General features: G+C 39.3%; 1 protein-coding gene across 3 annotated transcripts in view; it reads left to right on the forward strand.

Annotated features, from left to right (window-relative positions):
* baz (bazooka) overlaps positions 1 to 19,802 on the forward strand; it is a 52,523-nt gene that overhangs the window by 14,403 nt on the left and 18,318 nt on the right. For 2 of the 3 annotated variants that reach the window (XM_064682604.1, XM_064682607.1), the window contains exon 1: positions 13,234 to 13,311. The exons of the other annotated variant lie outside the window; for it this stretch is intronic. The gene's annotated coding sequence lies outside the window, so the exon portion shown is untranslated. Of the gene's footprint in view, positions 1 to 13,233; positions 13,312 to 19,802 lie in introns of those variants that run through there. 3 annotated transcript variants of the gene reach the window in all.

Raw genomic sequence — 19,802 nt, forward strand, 5'->3', positions numbered from 1 at the left:
CCGGAAATGCCCCAAAGAAGAAAATCAAAAAAAAAAAATCAAAAAAAAAAAAAAAAAAAACTGAAGCACTTAATAACGAATAAAAGGTTTTCAATCGAAGTTCAAAGACTCGAGACGATTATATAACGCTACGTTTCATATTTAACGGCGCTTTGTGTACTAATGTATATATGTATGTGTGTTGTGTGTTTACAGGGTATTTAAATACATTATTGTGTCACACAGCATCCAGAATTTGTGGGTACGTTGACTCACACACAGATAGCCGCAGAATAAGCAATTTATTTACGTACGTGTACGAGATCGTGTGTGTATTTATCCAGGTGTTTCCTCTAAAAACGTGAAATTTAATGCATGAATCATACGTTAAAGTCAGTCAGCAGCAGCAGCAGCAACAAAAACAACAGCAGCAGCAATGTAACTGTTAGTAGTTGCCTTAGCGCATTGAGAGTGGGAGTGTAGACAGACAGAGAGACAGACGAGAGCGAGAGCGGGAGCGGGAGAGCGCGCGCGCTCGCCAGTGTTGCCAAACGACTCCGTTGCGAAGAATGTTGAAGGCCACAAAAGGTCGTAAAATGTTCGGATCTGTATTTTTTTCTCGTATTTTTTTCCGTTTTATTTTTTCGTATTTTTTTTTTATTCATGCAGCAAACGACGACGCTGCGCACTTTGAAGCCAACGGCGGCATCGACTTTGACTTCGACTTTGGCAGCGTCTTACATTAATTTTTAAATTCGTTTATTGCCCCCTCTTTCCTCCCCCCCCCTGCCCCTCCTCCATTTCATCTTCAACTTATTTTTGCTTATTCTCTTTTTTGTGCCCTTCAAGGGCAATATTATAAATTTGTCACGAAATATGTTCCAGACATTTGCCGTTCCGCAACGTATCTCAACCATACACTATATAGTTTTGTGCAAGATCTGGACAGACATGAAAAGGCACTCAATTTTTAAGAAGCATATTTCTATCAGATATAAACAATATCTATTAGAAAGAGCTTGGCTTGTATTTTTATTTCAAATGTCATGTATTTATTACAATTTTCAGCTTTGCGTAGTGTATTTTAATACACATATATATACTTATATATATGTATCCATTTTTATGTGAACTATTTGAATTTTGTATTCATAATTGCCCGCTGTAATGAAAATATTGCAAATCGTTAATATTTTTATATACAAAATGCGGGCTAAATTTGATCCCCACCCGAATTTGGCGTCTACCAAATATGGTTAGATAATTCCAATGCTTGGGTCCCTGGGAAGAAAATATTTTAAAATTAGTTTCAAATATTCGATAAAGAAAAACTGGGACTAACAATTGGCTAACATGTATACAGGTAGGGTATTCAATATGCCGATATGCCGCACATTCCTTTGCTGTAACTGATTTTTGTATCAGCTTGCGCTTTGAGGCCTTTTCCGTGGCCGTCGTTTTGCCAGGCTTATTTATTTTCTCTCTCTATCTCCCTGTTTCGGTTTCTGTTTTCAGTTTTTTTTGCGTAGGCGCTGCACGTGCGGAAAGCGGGCAACAACAACAACAACAACAACAACAACAACAACGAAAACAACGGCGACGGCGACGACGACGACAAAAGGAATCCAACTCTGGGCACGCCCATGCCAAAGCCATGGGTAATTGCGCATTTGCTGTTCTTGTTGTTGTTGTTGCTGTTGTTGTTGCTGTTGTTGTTGCCGTGGATGCCCGTGCACGCTTAATTAATTAAATACGTAAATAAATAATTGAGATTTTTGCTGCGCAGAACAAAAGACTCAAGCGACAAACTTGACGCGGCACCCCCCGAAAAAAACAGAAACTAAAATGTTTGGCCGGGGCGTGGCCGCAGCCGGCTGTTACGTTCCAATTGAGTGCCTATGCTATGTAACCACACACACACACATACACACACACGCGCGCACACACACCTGCTGAGAGACACCCACACAAGCGACGCCTTTGCCTCTTGGCCTTGAAATTGGCTGTGCAGCTACATCAAGTACAGCCACAACAACAACAACAACAACAAAAACAACAGCAAAAATTTTACCCTTGTAAATTCAGTTGGATTTGCAATTTGAATATTTGAATCAAAGTGGTTCAAATTTGATTCGTTGTTTTGATTCGGTTCGGCAGAAAGCGCTTTCTTGAATGTCTAAAATTCAATTTGTGCATAAGGCACACCGAAGATTTAAAACCCTTGTAGACATTTTTCCATACGGCTCTGTAGATATGTTAGAATAGTGAAGATCGTGAATGCTGTGTTTGATGAAAATATCTTGGAATACAGAATGTTTTGCCACATGAGAATCTACTTTTCGACCAATCGTTCCTATGGCAGCTATATGATATAGTAGTCCGATGTTGATAAGGTGTTATATATATGTAGGGATCATAATGAAACCTCTAAATGCCGAGTTTGGTCAAGATACCTGGATAAACAATAAAGTTTTTCATACAATAACCTACTTCCCAACCGATCGTCCGATGTTAATAAGATCTTATATATATTTTGGGAGCATAGGCAAAGTTTTCCTTCAAATGAAAACGGCTTAAAACCCGAAATAATTCGCATTAAACTAAATATTTTGGTCTGGTTTCTGAACTGGTTCAATCTGAACCAAGATTTGACTGGCAAATTTGTTTCCAAAGCTTTGCTTATTCCCAGCTTAGTTATCCTTATCTAGTTAACATTCAAATTAACCGTCTCTCCAAATTGATTTCAATAAATGAATTCAGGTTTAATTTACTTAATAATTTTGTGTTTCTTTGTTTAGTTAAAAGTTTTTTTTTTTTACGCAATTTCTGGCTGCGAACGAACAGTGAACGCTTTCATTTAATAATATCTTTTCAAGTCAGTTGACAATAAAGCGAAAATGTGTTATGGGAATTTGGAGGCCCGTAGCCCCACTGAACCCGCTTTTAATTTCACTGCCATAAAAAGACTTAAAAATATATCATAAATAAAAAGTAAAATTAATTGTGCTTATATAGAAATTGTGTGTGTAAGCTAACTTTTTCCGCCAGACAAACGCCCATAAAATGAAGCAGTTGTCATCAATGCTGTTGTTATTGCTGCTGCTATACCCTGTACTTACTGGCATAGTGGTAGATGCCAATGAATAAGAGTGTCATGCATCTCATATATTATCAATTTTTTGTTTTATAAGCATAACTCGCAGCTTATAAGAGCTTGATACACCAAAATTGGTATGTTGGTTTAAGTATACAATAAAATGCGTAAGAATCTATTATATTTTGAATACCTCCCCTCAATCTAATTTCCGAATTTGATTAGAACTCATTTTTAAAGCTATAGCCTTGCGCCTTGGTATAAACACACTTGTGTATGCCATACTTGAGCCCTGGAAATTTCATAAGAATCGGACTATAAACGCCAAAGTTAATTAAGTATGCATTTCTCATGCCATAGTGTGGGGAAAAAGGGAAGAAGAAGCGCAGTCGCTGCATACAGAGCGCAGCAAGCAGCGCGCATGCGTGCGTCCGTTCCTGCGTGCGTGCGTGCGTGCGTGCGTGCATTCGTGTTTATACAGTTGTATTTTGTTCGATGCATGTATAGAATGGTTGTGGCTCGGCAGCTTGTTGCGGGGTCCAGGGTATCTGCTAGTCGGACATTTGTTGTTAGTTGTGTTTGTTGCGCATGCGTAAAACGCAATTTTGTATGTTTTATTTGTTCAGTTTTGTTGCTGTTGCTTTTAATTTTTGTCTGTCGTCTTTTGTGTGTTTATGTTTATTGTTATTTATGCTTTAAACGCGTCTCTCGCCACACACACACACACACATGAACTTTAAGCGCAGAGTTGCCCTGGTTCAGGGTTGCGTCGCCTTCAGTTTTCAATCTGTAAACAGAATCGAATAAGATTTATATTTGGTTTTCGTCTAACTAAACAAAATCTGATATGGTTTATGCTGCAGCAAACTGATATGTTTCGCAGAGAGAAACCTTAGTACACACACACGCCTTTTGTCTATATTTCCATGCTTATCAATAACCTAACCTCAAATATGGTGCTTGGTACCGAGGAGCACTCAAATACATTACCAAAATCTTACGTTCTAGGAATTCGCTGTGTCTCGCTGTGTTTGTGTGTGTGTGTGTGCGTGTGTTTTATCTATTGTCGTGCCTTTCCGCTGAAGTTCCTGTCTCACATACCTCTCACACTTCTCTCTCCTCTTCCCTCACATTCCCACTGGCATATTGACGTTTTCAATTTGTGGTTAGGTTTTTGTCTTGTTTTTTTTTTTTTGCCTGCTCCCTCGCTGACAATTTACGTTTTATGATCGTGCCTGTGTTCTGGCATACCCTCTAATTTCTTTTTAATGAACTGTCTGTCATTCAGAGGTTTTTTTTTTTAAATATGTTTTCGGATTCTTAGAAAGAGCGCGCAGGACGGTTTCATCTCTTTAGAAATATGATCAATGATTGGCATTACATGAGCTCGTAATCGTATTTGTGCATACCGCACTTGTGCTCTTGCCAACCCCGCCCCCCCGCACCGACCGCCTTATGCATCTTGGATCTGTCAGTTTTCCACTTGTTTTTGTTTTTTCTCTTGAAGATTTTATTGTTCTGTAAAAAAAAGCTATTGAAATTTAAGTGGCATTTGCCATCCTTTGTCATGGCCGTGAAAGGTTTCTGCTGTTGCTTTGAGGTTGGGGCGAGGCATTTAGCATTTAACGCTTTCTACAATACAGTGAACACTGTGCACAGTGAACACACTTGATAGCAATTGGCATAAACTAGTTAGAGCTAGTCCTCATGTACCATGTTGTCTATCTCGGGAACTGTCCGAGCTAGAGATAGCAAATTTGGTATGTGAAAACTCCAAGTCAATCTATAAACGTTGTGCATTCTGACTTTTCCATGCTTCAAGCCATATTTTTGCAATTGGAGAATATATAATTAAAGTTTTTATTTATGCAGGGCAGCTCAAAGCAATATCAAGCTTGTTTGTTATTGCTTATTTCGTTAGCTGTACAAATGTTTGCAACGGTTGCACATACGTGGTGCCCACTGTAGTCTCTATACACTCAATTACAACTCTTGCGGCTTTTACTGTGCTCGTTCTGCACTTTTGTCAACTGGTTAAATATCATTTACTCATCTTACAGTTCGGCTCGACGGTTCTTAAAGACATTTTCAACTGCTGTCTTTATCGCCCACTCCTCGTACTAAAATCTCCCGCTCTCACTCTCTCTCGCTCTCTCCGTCTATCTCTTTCTGTGCCTGCCGCCAGGCTTTGTACAATAAATTATATTGTTTTGGGCTCTCGCCGTGCAACTCTTTCTCCATCTGTATATTCGTATACAATACAAAAAAATGGGCATGCGCTTTGTTCTGGCTGTGTCTGGTCTGGCGCACAGAATCTGAAACCGATTTCGAATCCGGTTACCAACATTTAATACCACCTTTTCATAATAAACACACACGCACACACTCACACACACACACACTCACACACACCCGTACATTTATAATGTTAATGATAATATTAATAATCATGATAATCATTTTTCTCTGAATAATGTTTTGTTTGGTTTGCATTTCACAAAAAAATAAAACGGATGACAAACTTTGCCAGATGAGGCTGTAAGCTTTTTGTTGTTGCCGTTTGATTGATTGATTGATTGACTGCTTGCCTGATTGATGGCTGCGGCTCGTCAGCGTCGTCGTCGTCGTCGTTGGCGTCATATTCGCCTGCGTCTTCGTTCCACCTGCTGCTGCCCATCACTTTCACTCGTCAAATTCACGCTTTGCATAACTTCCACCTTGCCGATGCCGTTGCCTGGGCGCTGAGCTTTTGCCGTGAACTTTGACCCGCGAGCGCCGCTTTGCGTTAGCATTGCGGAAACTCACAACCAGACGCAATTCAAATGTAAATATATGTGTATAAAAAAAAAACTCGATTGCGCAATATCCGATTGGTTGTCGTAGTCGCTGTTGTTGTTGTTGTTGTTGTTGTTGTTGATGAATTAGATAGTTGTTGTCGTTGTTGTTGCTGCTCGTAAGTTGTCGCTGAATAACTAAAGCCTCTTAGCAATTTGAAGCACTTACTCAGTTTATTTTTTGTCTGTAGGTCAGCAGCACAACGGCAAACAGGATGACTTGCAAGAGGCGCACTCTCTCTTACCCTCCTCCCCTCTCTCGCTCGCTCTCTCTCTCTCACTAAGTACTCTGTCCCTGTCTCTGTCTCTGCTGCTCGCTGAGTCACGTAGTCAGGATATTTATGACCGTCTTCTTAGGCACTGAGCTGCCCCATGGTCAGCAATTGATGTCCGCCTTGAAGCACTTTGATCTTATAAATTTAGATTTTAGTCATATTTTGTGCTTTCAGAGTTTAAGACTACGAATTGTAAAAGTTGGGTCTGTATATGGCAAGCGCGGGTAATGTTTATGTTATATAATCAATTTATACTCAATCGATATTTATCGAACTTTGAGCTAGTCATGCCTACGATATAATCGATTACTACTCAATCGATATTTATCGAACTTTGAGCTAGTCATGCTTACGATATAATCGATTACTACTCAATCGATATTTATCGAACTACGAGCTAGTCATGCTTACGATATAATCGATTACTACTCAATCGATATGTATCGATTTTCGGCTTAGGTTATTTGCTCATATGTTGAAAACATTAAGAGCTACAGACACTAAATTTGGTAGGTAGGCTCTTATATCGTATATATGTACAGACACAGACCATTTCAATTTTTTGTTTCACCATAAACTCGTTTTGTATCTGATGTTTGGGTCTTTTTTTTCCTATATAATTTTCTTCAAGTTTTCTCAAAGAATATATATAACGCTTATAATATTAAAGATACTCCACTCGATATCAGTTCCATATAAGCGCTGATGTAATGTTATTTAAAAGGAAAATATAAAGATTTTCAAGAAAAACCCAATAACCGTTGACAGCGCAGGCTATAGAGAAATACATATATGCAGATCAGATGCACAAGAAAATGTATATATACATGTTGAGCAGCAATAGCAGAGTCTAACTAATCGTATAAGGAAACGTGCAACTGTTTCATCTGAACTCAGGAACTACGTGGGCTAGACGTATTAAATTTGGTATGCAGTTTCTATATGCGAGACCATTTCTTTATAGAGGGTGTTGGTTGGTTGGGTCTTTAAGGCGAACTTGCCGAGTTATTGAAGAAAAGCCCAAATGGCATTTGCTTACTTTGCTGTTATTAGCCGATTAGTCAGCCACCCACCCGACACTTGTGCTTGCCCCTCGCTGCCTACTTCTGCCCCCCCCCCCCCCCCCCCCCCCCCCCCCCGCTCTCGCTCTCGCACTCGCTCTCGCACTCGCACTAGCTGAATAACTTCGGTGCCTGTTGCTGCTGCCATTGGCCACGTCTCATTTCACTCGCTGCTCTTGAGTACCTTGTTTGGCTTCCTCCTGGCTGCTCTGCACGCCTAAGTGGATTTGTTGTCGCTGCGTGCGTTCGCCTTCCATGCGCTTTATTAGCCACCGTGCACCAGTTGGCGGCGTCTCTTGGCGTGTTTCGCGTTACATTTTCATTGCAGCCGAACAGATGGACGGACAGGCAGGCAGGCAGTCAGACAGACAGTCGGACAACGAAAATGTTTTCTAATGTCAAAGACACGATCAATTACAAGCGGTTCAGTCGACGGCTCGTGACGTTATCGCCGGCTGTCGCTGTGACGGGCTGCGGCGGGGGCGACGACGATATGCCGCCAATTGGAGTATTGGTGGGGCTGGGACTGGAGCTGGGGCTGGGGCTGGGCTTGGAGCCTAGCCCCCAATGAGTCGCAGCTGAGCCGCATTGATTTGACAGGCTTTGAATGCAGCAAACGTGATAAGCATTGCAGTTAGTTGGAATCGGGCATGAAATACCATTATAAATCACTCGCATGTCTATTGTTTATCCAATTGTGCTCGGAATAATGAGCAAAGTTCAACAATTTCTATTTAACTAAACCCTTAAATATGCCAGTTCAACCGATTGGTTTATGATGTTTCCACTAGCACTATTCGAGCAGATTAGAAACACGAATACGTATATATTCCTTCAACTAAACTTTGTATAGCTTTTCCGCCTGGGCTTACACTTGTTGGGAATTATAACTGATTCATTTAATATCAAAGCTGACAGCGACTACCATATAAGTGTTCACACAATGTCAATCTCTTAATCGTTGGCAGTTCAGGGGAAACAAACTTTCAGTCGAACTTAAAATCACATTAAAAAATCAAACTTTAGAAGAGTTAAGGTTAAATTCATTCTTCCGGTAGGAACGAAAAATATACAAATAGATTTCTATAAGTAAAGTGTGTTACGAAAATGGAAACCAATGAAAAATACATTGATTTATAGGCAAAGGTAGGTCAAGTCATTGTAAATTTTCTACTTGACCTCGAGTTTTGATTATCGATTAGATCAAATATAGTATGCATATTGTTTAAACATTTTCAACAGAGCAAACAATACGCAGATTGAATTTTTGTTCAACATACTCTATGTTATGTTATGTTATTTTGTTGTAGCCCTTTTCAACACTACAACTTTATATTTATTTACCGGAGTTCTTAACACTGACTTGTGCATTCTTTGTTTTAGAATTTCGGGTTTTGTTATAGTATATGTACTTATTATTTTCATTCCTTTTACCGTAGACATTTTTACCATATCATTTTTTGGTGTAGAACACTGACTTTTTCAACACTGCGAAATGATATTAATTTGCCAGATTTTCCAAAACTGGCTAACCAATCCTAAGTTCATATTATTTGTCATTTATTTTTATATCAAATAAGTATGGGCTATCTAGGCTCACCCTACCTATACCATATTTTCGTATAGAGCACTGACATTTTTCAACACTGCAACTTGATATTAATTAACCAGATTTTCCAATACTCAATATTCAAATGCCAAGTTAAATTATTTCAGATTTTGTTATTAGTTTTAACACATTAACTAATTTCATTCCCTTTATAGATAAGCTTTGGGTATCTAGAACTCACCCTACCTACCCCAATAGTAGTATATTATCATAGTATATTATCGTAATTTCGAAATATTGACTATACACACATTTCTGACATCAATTTTTGTTTCTCTCTCCCTCTTTCCAGGTAAGCAACAACTTTTTTTCTTATCGCTGTCCGATAAGCAGTCAAGTGGAAATCCAAAAAAAGAAAAAAAAAAGGAAAATTGGGAAATTAGAAATCGCTGTCGCGACTGATAAGAGGCCCCAATTATTGTGAGTGTGTGTGAGTAGGTGATAAATAATATATATATATATATATATACATAAATATAGTATAATGCGCTGCTGACACAGTTGAATGATGGTATTTTGACTTGGCCAAAAGCGTTGCCGAGTTGGCCGGTGAAACGCCTAATGCATGCCACGGATGCAGTGAATCGTGCCACAGGATGGCAGCCAGTTGATATGGCTGCTTGTTACTATTCCTCATCTTTGCCGCTTGCCACATTTGTTTGTTTTATGTCTAGTTGTTGCCCTTCGTATCTTATCGTTGTTGTTAGCTGGTTATATTGCTATCAAATCGATGCATGTTGCAAGTACGCGGCTGCACAAATATTTGGGTAAATGGGCCAAAACAACAACAAAACAACAACAAAAACACAAAAAAGTTGTCTGTAGTCTAATAAATAATTTATAGGGCTTTCAGCTAAAAGCTTTCGTCAAAGCATTTAGCTGGTGCCGCAACCGAAAGCACAATGCTTTAGCCAAGACACACACACACTAAGTAGCCATGCGCATAATAGTTGCGCACACAGGCGCTAGATGACGCTAGGTGGCGCTAGTTGCTGGCATACGTGATCGTGGCTTTGATATATCGTGCATTTCCGTAAACGTGGCCTATATCTATATTCGTTATCGCATATCTCTCTTTAAATGCGGATATAGATTCTTTTCAAATATAGAAGATTGTTTGCACCTCCGGTGGGAATATACGATACTTGTAATTCCCTAAGTTACAGTTTATTAAAAGGGTAGCTCGAGAGTTGAGACAAATAGAAAATTGAATTGTCCATTAATTGGAATGAAGATATTCAAGAACTATCTAAATTTCACTTAGAGTATATTCAATATATCAATTGATTTATATTTGAGGAATTGAAGGAAAGGTCTAACAGAAATACTGAATATCGTATATACTTATTTAATGACAATTCGATATTTGTTACGCTATTTCAGTCAAGAGTTTTGTATTTAAATGTTCACTATCTTGGCGTTAGAATTTCCAATCTAATAATATCAGCATTTTGCTGACTGATAGCAAAGTCATGCGATTTCATATTACAAAAGTTAGATGGGATTTTTTTTTGGTATTTTTTTTGGTTTATATACCAAATCTGTGCGGTTAAAGATACTGATTAAACCGTTATCTATTAGATATGGCTGTTTATTTGGCTGGGGCGTGATTTGATTAAAATGATATAGTAGCTGGAAAAGCCAAATGCACAACTGTTGTTACAGTGCTTGTTGTTTGTGCACGCTTTCGGATGCCCCTTTGATTGTTGATTGTTGATTGTTATTCGCAGTATTCACACGCCAACGCCAATGCCGCAATGAGAGCGAATCAGTATTCACACGCACAACATATTCAATTGAGTTTGAGTGGCGCATGGGGTGGCGACATCTGACGACACACGCAGACAACTTGCAATTAAGCGCAAGAGAGCGAGCGCCATTACGATCAAATAAAAGACAAGAAAGAAGAGAAATAAAGTTGCACTCAAACTGTAAGTTAAGCTTGCAACACATCCTTTTCTTTTAGGCAACTTTTGTTGTTGTTGTTGTTGCGGCGACCTTGAGGCCGAATGTCAAAGCGCAGCGAAGCGCGACGTGCACGTGTTGTTGCATTGACAAGCTCTGCTCTCTTTGTCTCTCTCTCTCTGTTTGTTTGTGTAAATCTTAATTTTGATTAAAAGCGGTTGCTAACAATGAAAAAACGGAACCGAAATCAAAACACAAAAACATCGACAAAAATTAGGTGAAATGGTGAATGAACTTGCCCGCCTTTTGTTTTAGTTTAGGCCAACACACAACACACACAACACACGCACACAAACATATAGAAAGACGCTTCAAACCATCAGCCGCAATCCGCCAAATGGACCAGTCAAACCGCTTAGGCAGCGCAAACACGCGACTCCAAAACGAGACCAGATCTGAAAAGTACGAGAAACAGCAAAAAAAAAAGCTAAATAATAATAAATATACAAAAAATCAGCTGAGTGCTTGATGAGAGCGCAAACAAAAGAGATCAAGAGAGAGCAAGAGAGAGAGAGAGAGACCGACTGCAAATAGTGAAAAGCATTTGTCATATACAATTTTAAAGCTGTGATTGAGAATTTGCCAAGCTGCGGTTGCTCTGCCGCTCGCACTCCCGCCCGGCTTTGTTTCTTCTTCTTGGCTTTTTTTTTTTGCTCATTAGTTGCGTGTTTTTCGTCGTTTGTTGGGTGGGTTGGAGGAGATGGCGCTGTGTCGCTATCTCGCTTTGGCTGCTGGTCGCGCACAGCTTTTGTCTTTTAATAATGTCGAACGGAAGTCTTTGTGTGTGCTTTTAATGAGACGGCAAAGTGTGCAAGTCGCGCAATCAAATTAACGGTTGTTCAGTTTTGTATGGGCAACGCTTTGACAGCGCTTGTTAGGGCCAATGTGTTGAAGATCAGCTGACAGCTACAGTTTGAGAGCCACTGCCTGGGCTAGTTAACTCGCAGCTAAGTGAGTTTCGACAAATGAAATGCCGTTGTTTTAGTTTAATAACAATAAAATAAAAGTGTTTTCATGTATTATGATCAGTTTGTTATGCATACACTAATTTCTATTTACTTCCCGCTTCATGCCTAATTATAATTTTATGTAGCTAGATACACACTACTACATACTTGTTTTCTTTCATTATTTATGCTTTTCGAATTACAATAACAAATTGAATGGATGCATATACATACATACGTATGTATGCATATATGTATGTACATATGTGAATACATTTGTTGTTGCTGCTTTAGCGGTTTGGTTTTCTCTCATTAATTATGCCAACGATGCGGAGGCTTTTCATAGAAAAAGGAAGCTTTCCAGTTCGTTTAATTTCATTACGTTTACAGGTTAGAATTCATTTTAAACTCAACAACAACAACAACACGATTGCAAGGCCAATTCATTTTTATGCTGCCTGCTGCTGCGGCTGCGGCTGCTGCTGCTGCAACCCCGAAGGGGAAGTGGAAAAGGAAGCGATTGCCATCGCTTTGCAACGTTCTTGGCAATTATGCAATACCTCTGCACCCGCTGTAGACCATCCCCCCTTTCGTATCCTCTCACTAACTACGCTACGCCCCATCTGCCGACCTCGGGAATTGTCTATATTATGTTTCTGTGTGTATGTGTGAGTGTGTTCGTGTGTGTGTGTGTGTGTGTAGTTGCCACCTGTCGTCATCCTTTGGCTGCCTGCAGATTTGCATTCTTCTTCTTTAGCTGCGCTTTGCTGTGCTTTTCATACGCTGCTTAAGCAAGTGAGTCCATCGACTTTGTCATTAAGCATATCACGAAAACCGAATCAGAAATCAGAAATAGAGTTATTTATATTTTAACTCTACATTAGTATTAATTAATTTTGCACATGTTGAAAATATTAAATTATCTATTGTATTGAAATGGAAACTCATATATTTTTGTGATGATCAAAAACGAAAGAAATTCATCAAGTGAAATTATTGAAGAGCATCAACTAGCCGACTTGCTTAGGCGGCTTTGGTTTCGATTGTCGCTTATTTTGTTGTTCTTTGTTTGCCGAGTTTTTTTTGCGTGCCTATTTGCGTTACGCTTGACAAACTGCAGGCCCTATGCTTTGGGCCGGGCGCATTCAGCTGTTTTGCTGGTCATTTTCAGTGTGCACGTCCCTCGGGTACTCTGGTCAGAACTGACTGTTGCTGTCCCGTTTGACAGCCACTGTCTAGCGTGCACGTATGCATGCATAGTTTGACAAGTATTGAGTGCAAATTTCTGCGCTGCTTGCACTTGTTTTGAACGCTCTCACACGCCGGCATGCGCATGCTCTCGCTCTCGCTCTGGCTCCGGCTCCGGCTCCGGCTCTCTCACGCTCAGTGCGCCGCGCTGTTCACCTGTTGGTGCTGCACGATCAACGCTGCCAGCGTCGATTGGCTTTTGTGCGCGACTTCAGTTTTAAAACGAAACGCGAGCGCAGCGCACAACGCTCATTGCTCGCTCGCTCGCACGTTACGTCGTTCGGCCGCTACGTCGTTTCGTACGTACCAATTGTCGCTGTCGCTGTTGTTGTTGTTGTTGCCGTTGCTTCGTTTTTGCAGTTGTTACGCAGTTTTTTTGTTGGTTTAGTTTTTAGCTGTTGTCATTTATTTAACACAACAAGTGCGCGTAATGGTTGTTTTTTTACCTGCTCTTTTTTTTTGTGTTTTTTGTTTTGTATTTTGTTGTTAACAAGTGTTTGCCAAGGCAATTTTAGTGAGTGTATGAATGTGATACGAATCAGAATGAATTATATTTAAAAAGAAAACAAATGCAACGGCCGCACAAATTTTTTAAGTGAATTTCTATCTCTTTTATCTAAACTTGAAGCGTTATCTGTGTAAATAAAGTGCTCATATATATGTATATGTACATATAATATATGTATGCATATGAATATAGACAGATTAAATTTGAGATAACGCTAATTTCTTGCATTTATGTAAGAGGCGTAAATACATACATTTTGTACTTGTTTGTTATGGGCCGGAACTTCCTTTCGCCTATTCTTATTATTATGCGACGCCTTCTCTTATAAATTTGCTTCTTTACTGCTGCTTCTTCTCATTCCTCTTCTTCTTCTGCTTGGTCTTGGTCTTAGCTGTGTTTAGTTTCCCATGACGCGCGTTTCAGTGCAGCAGGAAATGTCGAAAGACACACAAACTCACACACACACACACACACACACACACACGCACAAGTGTGGGAGCGAGGGCGCATTGTTGCGGGGGCGGGGCGGATCGGGCCTGAACGTAAGGAAGAATTTCAAGTGCTGTCGGCTTCCCAGACATTATTATCATTATTTTTGTCTTCTCCTTAATATTTTCTTTTTTTACCTTTTTGCTGATGACTTCTTTTCGTGTCTACCTGACAGAAGGCACAATTCGTGAGGATCTTTTTTTTATTTTCAATTTTTTTTATTCTTTCACAAACACACACACACGCACACACACACACGCACAGACGCCTAATGCAGTCACCGCGTTTTCAATTAAACGCGACAGCTAATAAATCTATTTGGGTCTCGGATTACGCAGCTGGACAGGCAGCAGCAGCAGCAGCAGCCTTGAGATCTGTTTGCCAGACCGACTTTCACTAGTCAGGAATGCAACAAACAACCAACAACAACCACAACCAACAACAACAACAACAACAAGAACCAACAACTTATATATGAATGCAGTTGCAGTTCTCGTTCTAGTTGTTGTTCTTCTTGTTGTTCTTGTTGTTTTTACTGGCCTTGAAGGCTTGAAAATCGCTGCTGACCCACTGTGCAGCTTGCCACATACTCAAAGCTCAAATCAGAAGTCAAACGAGTTGCAATTCTAAGCAATGCGCTTGCTCGACTTGAACATACCCTATAAGCCTTGGACTCTTTTTATAAACTCTCGGTCTTTCTCTTTCTGTCTCTTCCTCCGTCTCTCTCTCTTTCTGTCTATTTCTTCGTCTTTCTCTCTCTCTCTCTCTCTCGCGCTCTCTCTTTCTCTCTTTCTCTCTTTCTCTCTCTCTCTCTCTGTTTCTCTCTCAACTATATATCTAAACATATTAAGATAGACCATTTCTTTTCTATTTTGTAGAATATATCTTGAATATTTACATATTTGGAGCCTTTTGTTTGTATACCCCACTTTATATATGCGTATGCATATACTTATATGATATTTTCGACGGGTATCAGAAGACGCCAAATTGTTTATTTTCGTTACTTTGACGCTGTTTACTTAATCTAATCATTTCCAGTTGGGTCCTTCGTAGATAAAATTTCAAACGCTGACTAAATATGTTGATAAAATATTTGTGCTTTATGCCAGAGCTATTCCCAGTTCCGTTGCTGCTGTTGTTGGTGTTGTTGTTATTGTTGTATTCGTTACCTGTTTGCAGTGACCAAAAATAATCAAAGGCTCACGTGAATAAAGAACTTAAGTTAGTCGCAAGTAAGTGTATTTGAAAGCAGCATAATTGATTGCGACTATGAATCAGGCAATGAGTATTTATTGGAGCAGCGAACATTCCATGCTTTTGAGGTATGTGAGTGCCTATGACTATGTGCGCACTCATGAGTACTTTGAATGAGCTCGCTTTGAAGTGAATCTAGGGCGTGTCTTGAATATATAATAATGAATAACTGCATATGATCCAAGTGGTGAATCAAATTAGTGGGCGGGAAAAATGTTTGGCATTGAGTGGATCCATGAATACTTTGTAGTGTATTCATGAATAATGCGTGTGTTTTTATGAATCAGTTAATTGCATATATGAATACGTTGAGCGCATTCATAAATGATATGAGTGTATTCATGAATACTTTTGAGAGTATTCATGAATTAGTTAATTGCATTCATGAATACTTTGAGTGTATTCATAAAAATTTTTGTTTGCATTTATTACTGTAAACTATGCGACCTAATTATGAACTCTTTAAATACTTATCCACTGCGATGCAGATTTGCTTGTAGGTGCATTGCGAAGCTATTCATGAATACCTTAAGATAGTCATCCACTGCGTTGCAGGTTTGCAGTGCGTTCACCTCAATTAGAGCCTCTTCAGTTTGATTTTTGGCTGCTGTTCCCAGCTTATTACCAAAGCCCAATACATATTCTTAATGCCGGCCACAAATGATGGCCACAATTGGCAACGATTCACGCAAATGAAACGAAACCAGTTAACAAAGCTCACGGCGCTCGGCTCAGGGCTCAGGCGGCGCACACGGCGCACATTGGACATTCGGCAAAACAAACAGCAAATCAAAAGACCGCATAAAGAGGAAAACAAAACCAAAAAAAAACACTCAAAACACTCGAAATGCACAGTTAAATGCTGAAACGGTCAAATCACGTCATCTTTCGGTGTTTCCCCAGCCCACCCCCCGCCACGCTTATTGCCCGTCCTGCTGCCAGCACCCGCTCTGATTAACTGTACTCAGCTGTCGACCAGCTGAAGATCGATTAAAGCCTCGGCAAAAATTGTCGCCTCTTGGCACCAGCTGCCGCTGATCAGGCGAGTGGGCAGCGCAGCGGAGAGGTAGGTGGGTTAGGAAGGAGGGGGAGGGGGGGGAGAGCACCGAGTGAAAGTGACAGTGAACTCGATTGACCTGCTGTATCTTCCGTATACCCTGCACATAAGCTAAGAAAAAGGGTAGTTTGTGAAGGAAGTTTTGCCATGATTTCACAAGTGTGAGATAAGCTAAATAAATAGTCAGCTTATAGCGATTGATAACATATAAATAGTAGATAGTTTATAGATAGATTGTATATTGAATTATGTTCAGATTGTAGATAGATAACAGACCGTATTTAGATAGATAGTGTAGGATATGCAGCTAGGCTATGGCTTACAGATAGATTAGGTATAGACTATAGATAGACGATTGAGCTGGGCTATATAATTGTTGCTAGGCTGTAAAACATTGAATATAATTGAAAGTAGATACTCAAAAAAGATTGCTGGCTTATGCATAAATACAGAATTATTAGGTTATAGATAGCTTATAGACATGGTATGAATACATGGCAGTTCTATTTTTTTAGATATGTTGTAGATACATATTTTTGATTGATTGATATTCATAGAGTTTTTTATATATAAACTTAAAGGATAGATACATTTTAGATATGTTGTAGATACATTTTTTCTACAAGTTAATACTAATTCAATTTTTATATACATATAAACTTTAACTTTAGATATATTTAATTATGGCTTGAAGATAGATTCTAAAATCGATATACTTTGTGGGCATAAATAGATTAGGGATGGGTGGATATATAGACCGATTCTCACATATAAAATATATATATATATATATACATATCTATATAGATGAACACATATAGATTTAGATCAATTTATATATATATGGTTTTTCTGTTGCCAATTTGACAGTTATTTTAAGGAACTTTGCCTACATTTAAATATCAGGTTCTTATAAAGTTATGTTTAAAATATTACTGTAGGGTATTTGATAGTCGTGGCTAATGCCACTAGTTCTCGTGCAATTAATAAATATATATAGCCGTTATAGAAGTATTTCTCTTGTCGATATCTGCATACAGATATCAAGTTTCTTATAAAATGCTTTTTAAGGCTAATAAATAACTCAGTATAGGGTATCTGTAAGTCGAACTTGATGCATCTAGTTGCTTCTATAATTAATTTATAGATATATAGTATGTCTCTTGTCAATTCGAAAACTTTTTCCTACATTCAATTAAATGTTGTTATAAATGTCTTTAAATCAAAATAAGTACAGCAGTGTAGGGTATTTGTTAGTCGTAGCTGATGCATCTACTTGCTCCAGCAATTAATATTATAGATATATATGGATTTTCTCTTGCCTAATTTAAAGTTTTTTCTACATTCAAAGATCAGGTTTATCTAAATGTCTTTTAAAAATAATAGTGTAGGGTATTTGTGAGTCGTGGCTGATGCCTTTAGTTGTTCGTGCGTGTGCGCAGCTGCCTGTTTGTTCGTTGAATTGCCCAAAAGGGCGCACATTCGTCGTTGTTGTTGTTTTTTAATTTATTTATGAATAATGTGTTTCCCTTTTTGTTGTTGTTGTCGTCTCACTTTCGACTTGTGCGCACAGCATCTGTAATTATAATTGGCCGCCGTTTCTTGGCTGTTTATGTTCAATTAAGCAAAAGGCGCGCATTTAAATCAATTAAATGTGTGTTACTCAATCAGCGGCGGCGTCGGCGCCGAGGTTCAATCAACTTTTCGGCAGCCCCCAAGTAGCTAACCGGTTCGGTTCATATGCATACATATGTGTGTGTGTGCGTGTGTGTGTGTGAAAAACCTACCTGTCTAACATTTGCTGCCTACCTACCTTTGCACATTCTCCACGTCAAGGCGCCCCCCTTTCCTCATCCCTTCCCCCAGCCCCGGCTGTCTGCCAGCTTTTTCGGCAATCGCAATTACGAGTAAAGTTTGTAAGCGGCTTTTGTAGTTTTTCTTTTTTTTTTTTAATTTTTCTTTTTTAAGTTGTTTCATTTCTTTCTGTTGTTGTTGTTTGTTGCTATTGCTGTAACTCTAAGTGCACTTTATGAGACGCCATTTAAATGACGACATGCCAAAGAAAGTTATTTATTTATGTGTTTTTGTCCAAGCTTTTCCATGTTCATTCAAAAGCTACAGCAGCACGCCATGATATAAGGAATATATGCGTGTGTGTTTTTTGTATATAACAACAACATGAATGCCTTATCAATGCAATCGGCCAATATAATCCGTGACAGGCAATTTGTTGTGACCAAAACATAACAATTTGTTTTAAGTGCCTAAACGAATCCATCGCACTCCAAATGATTCCAACACAACCCATATATCTATCAGAATCAGATGTTGTTTAGCTTGTTTTGGACATGCTTCATGTTGTTTAGTATTGTGATGTCAGCGAGCGGAGTTACTTAAAACTGTTGTCGCATCTCGTCAGATTTAATTTGAGTTGACTTTTTGGTTCAATATTCGCGAAACAGATTATGCGAATATTTTAAGAATCCACAGAAAAATAAATAGACATGATATAATAATAAATGAATAGCTGCTGTGCGACATATGCACAAATAATATTACTCGTTAGAAAAAGAAGCGCTGCCAGTTTACGGATGTCGCTCACAGGAGAATGGCAAAACATTTACCCTCTAGAAAGAGATTAAGGATGTCGCACATAGGAGAATAGCAAAACATATGCTCTCGCGAGAGAGTAACTGCACAATGGAGAGAGGCAGTAGAAGATTACGGATGTTGCACACAGAAGAATGGCAGAAGATTTGCTCTCGCCAGAGAGTAAATGGGCAAGTGAGAGCCATACCAAGGCTTCCGCCTAGCAAGCTGGCTAGCATAAAGCAAATCGAATCGAAGTGGAAACATTTGAAAACGATTTTCTCCAATGCAACTTCTTGAGCATTTTCAGCGAATTAGTGAAAGCTTCATTGAAACGTTTGATAAATAATTAAGTATCATTCATTAGCTGGAATCTAATGATTGTCTATACTTGATGTGCATAGCCGGCGGCTGGCAGTGAAGGGAGAAGCGGCGGCGGTTGCACGGAGCGTTAACTTCATTGATCGATTTATGGTGTTTATGTTTGTTAGCGAAACTTGTTTAGTCATCGTCAAGCTAACAACTTCATCGGCTTGGTTCCTCTTGGTGATTAGCGCTACACAAGTTCTTTAGCGTCTTAATGCTTTCGTCTCAAATATTATGTTCCCATATGCCACCTGCAATGTGGCCGGCCATCTAGCCGGTCTGGTCTGCCCGGTCTAACTGCTCGGTCGGCCCATTGTTCATCTAGTCTTATGGCAATTAAGTGCACTTTCATATGAAAGCAAATGGAAAAACTGAAAAATAACCAGAGCAAAAGTTGATGAGCCGCTAAGTTAGCATTAACTTAGTCCCCAACACGGCGCTTCTCCCTATGCTCTATGCCCTCCATTAGAGATGGGCGCTTGTCCGATCGTGACACGACTCAACTACTTTAGCTATACAAGAAC

This window comes from Drosophila montana, unplaced genomic scaffold (assembly GCF_035044405.1).
Source record: "Drosophila montana isolate Dmon_TW-CO22-7 unplaced genomic scaffold, ASM3504440v1 contig_2481_1, whole genome shotgun sequence".
Taxonomy (NCBI): Eukaryota; Metazoa; Arthropoda; class Insecta; order Diptera; family Drosophilidae; genus Drosophila; species Drosophila montana.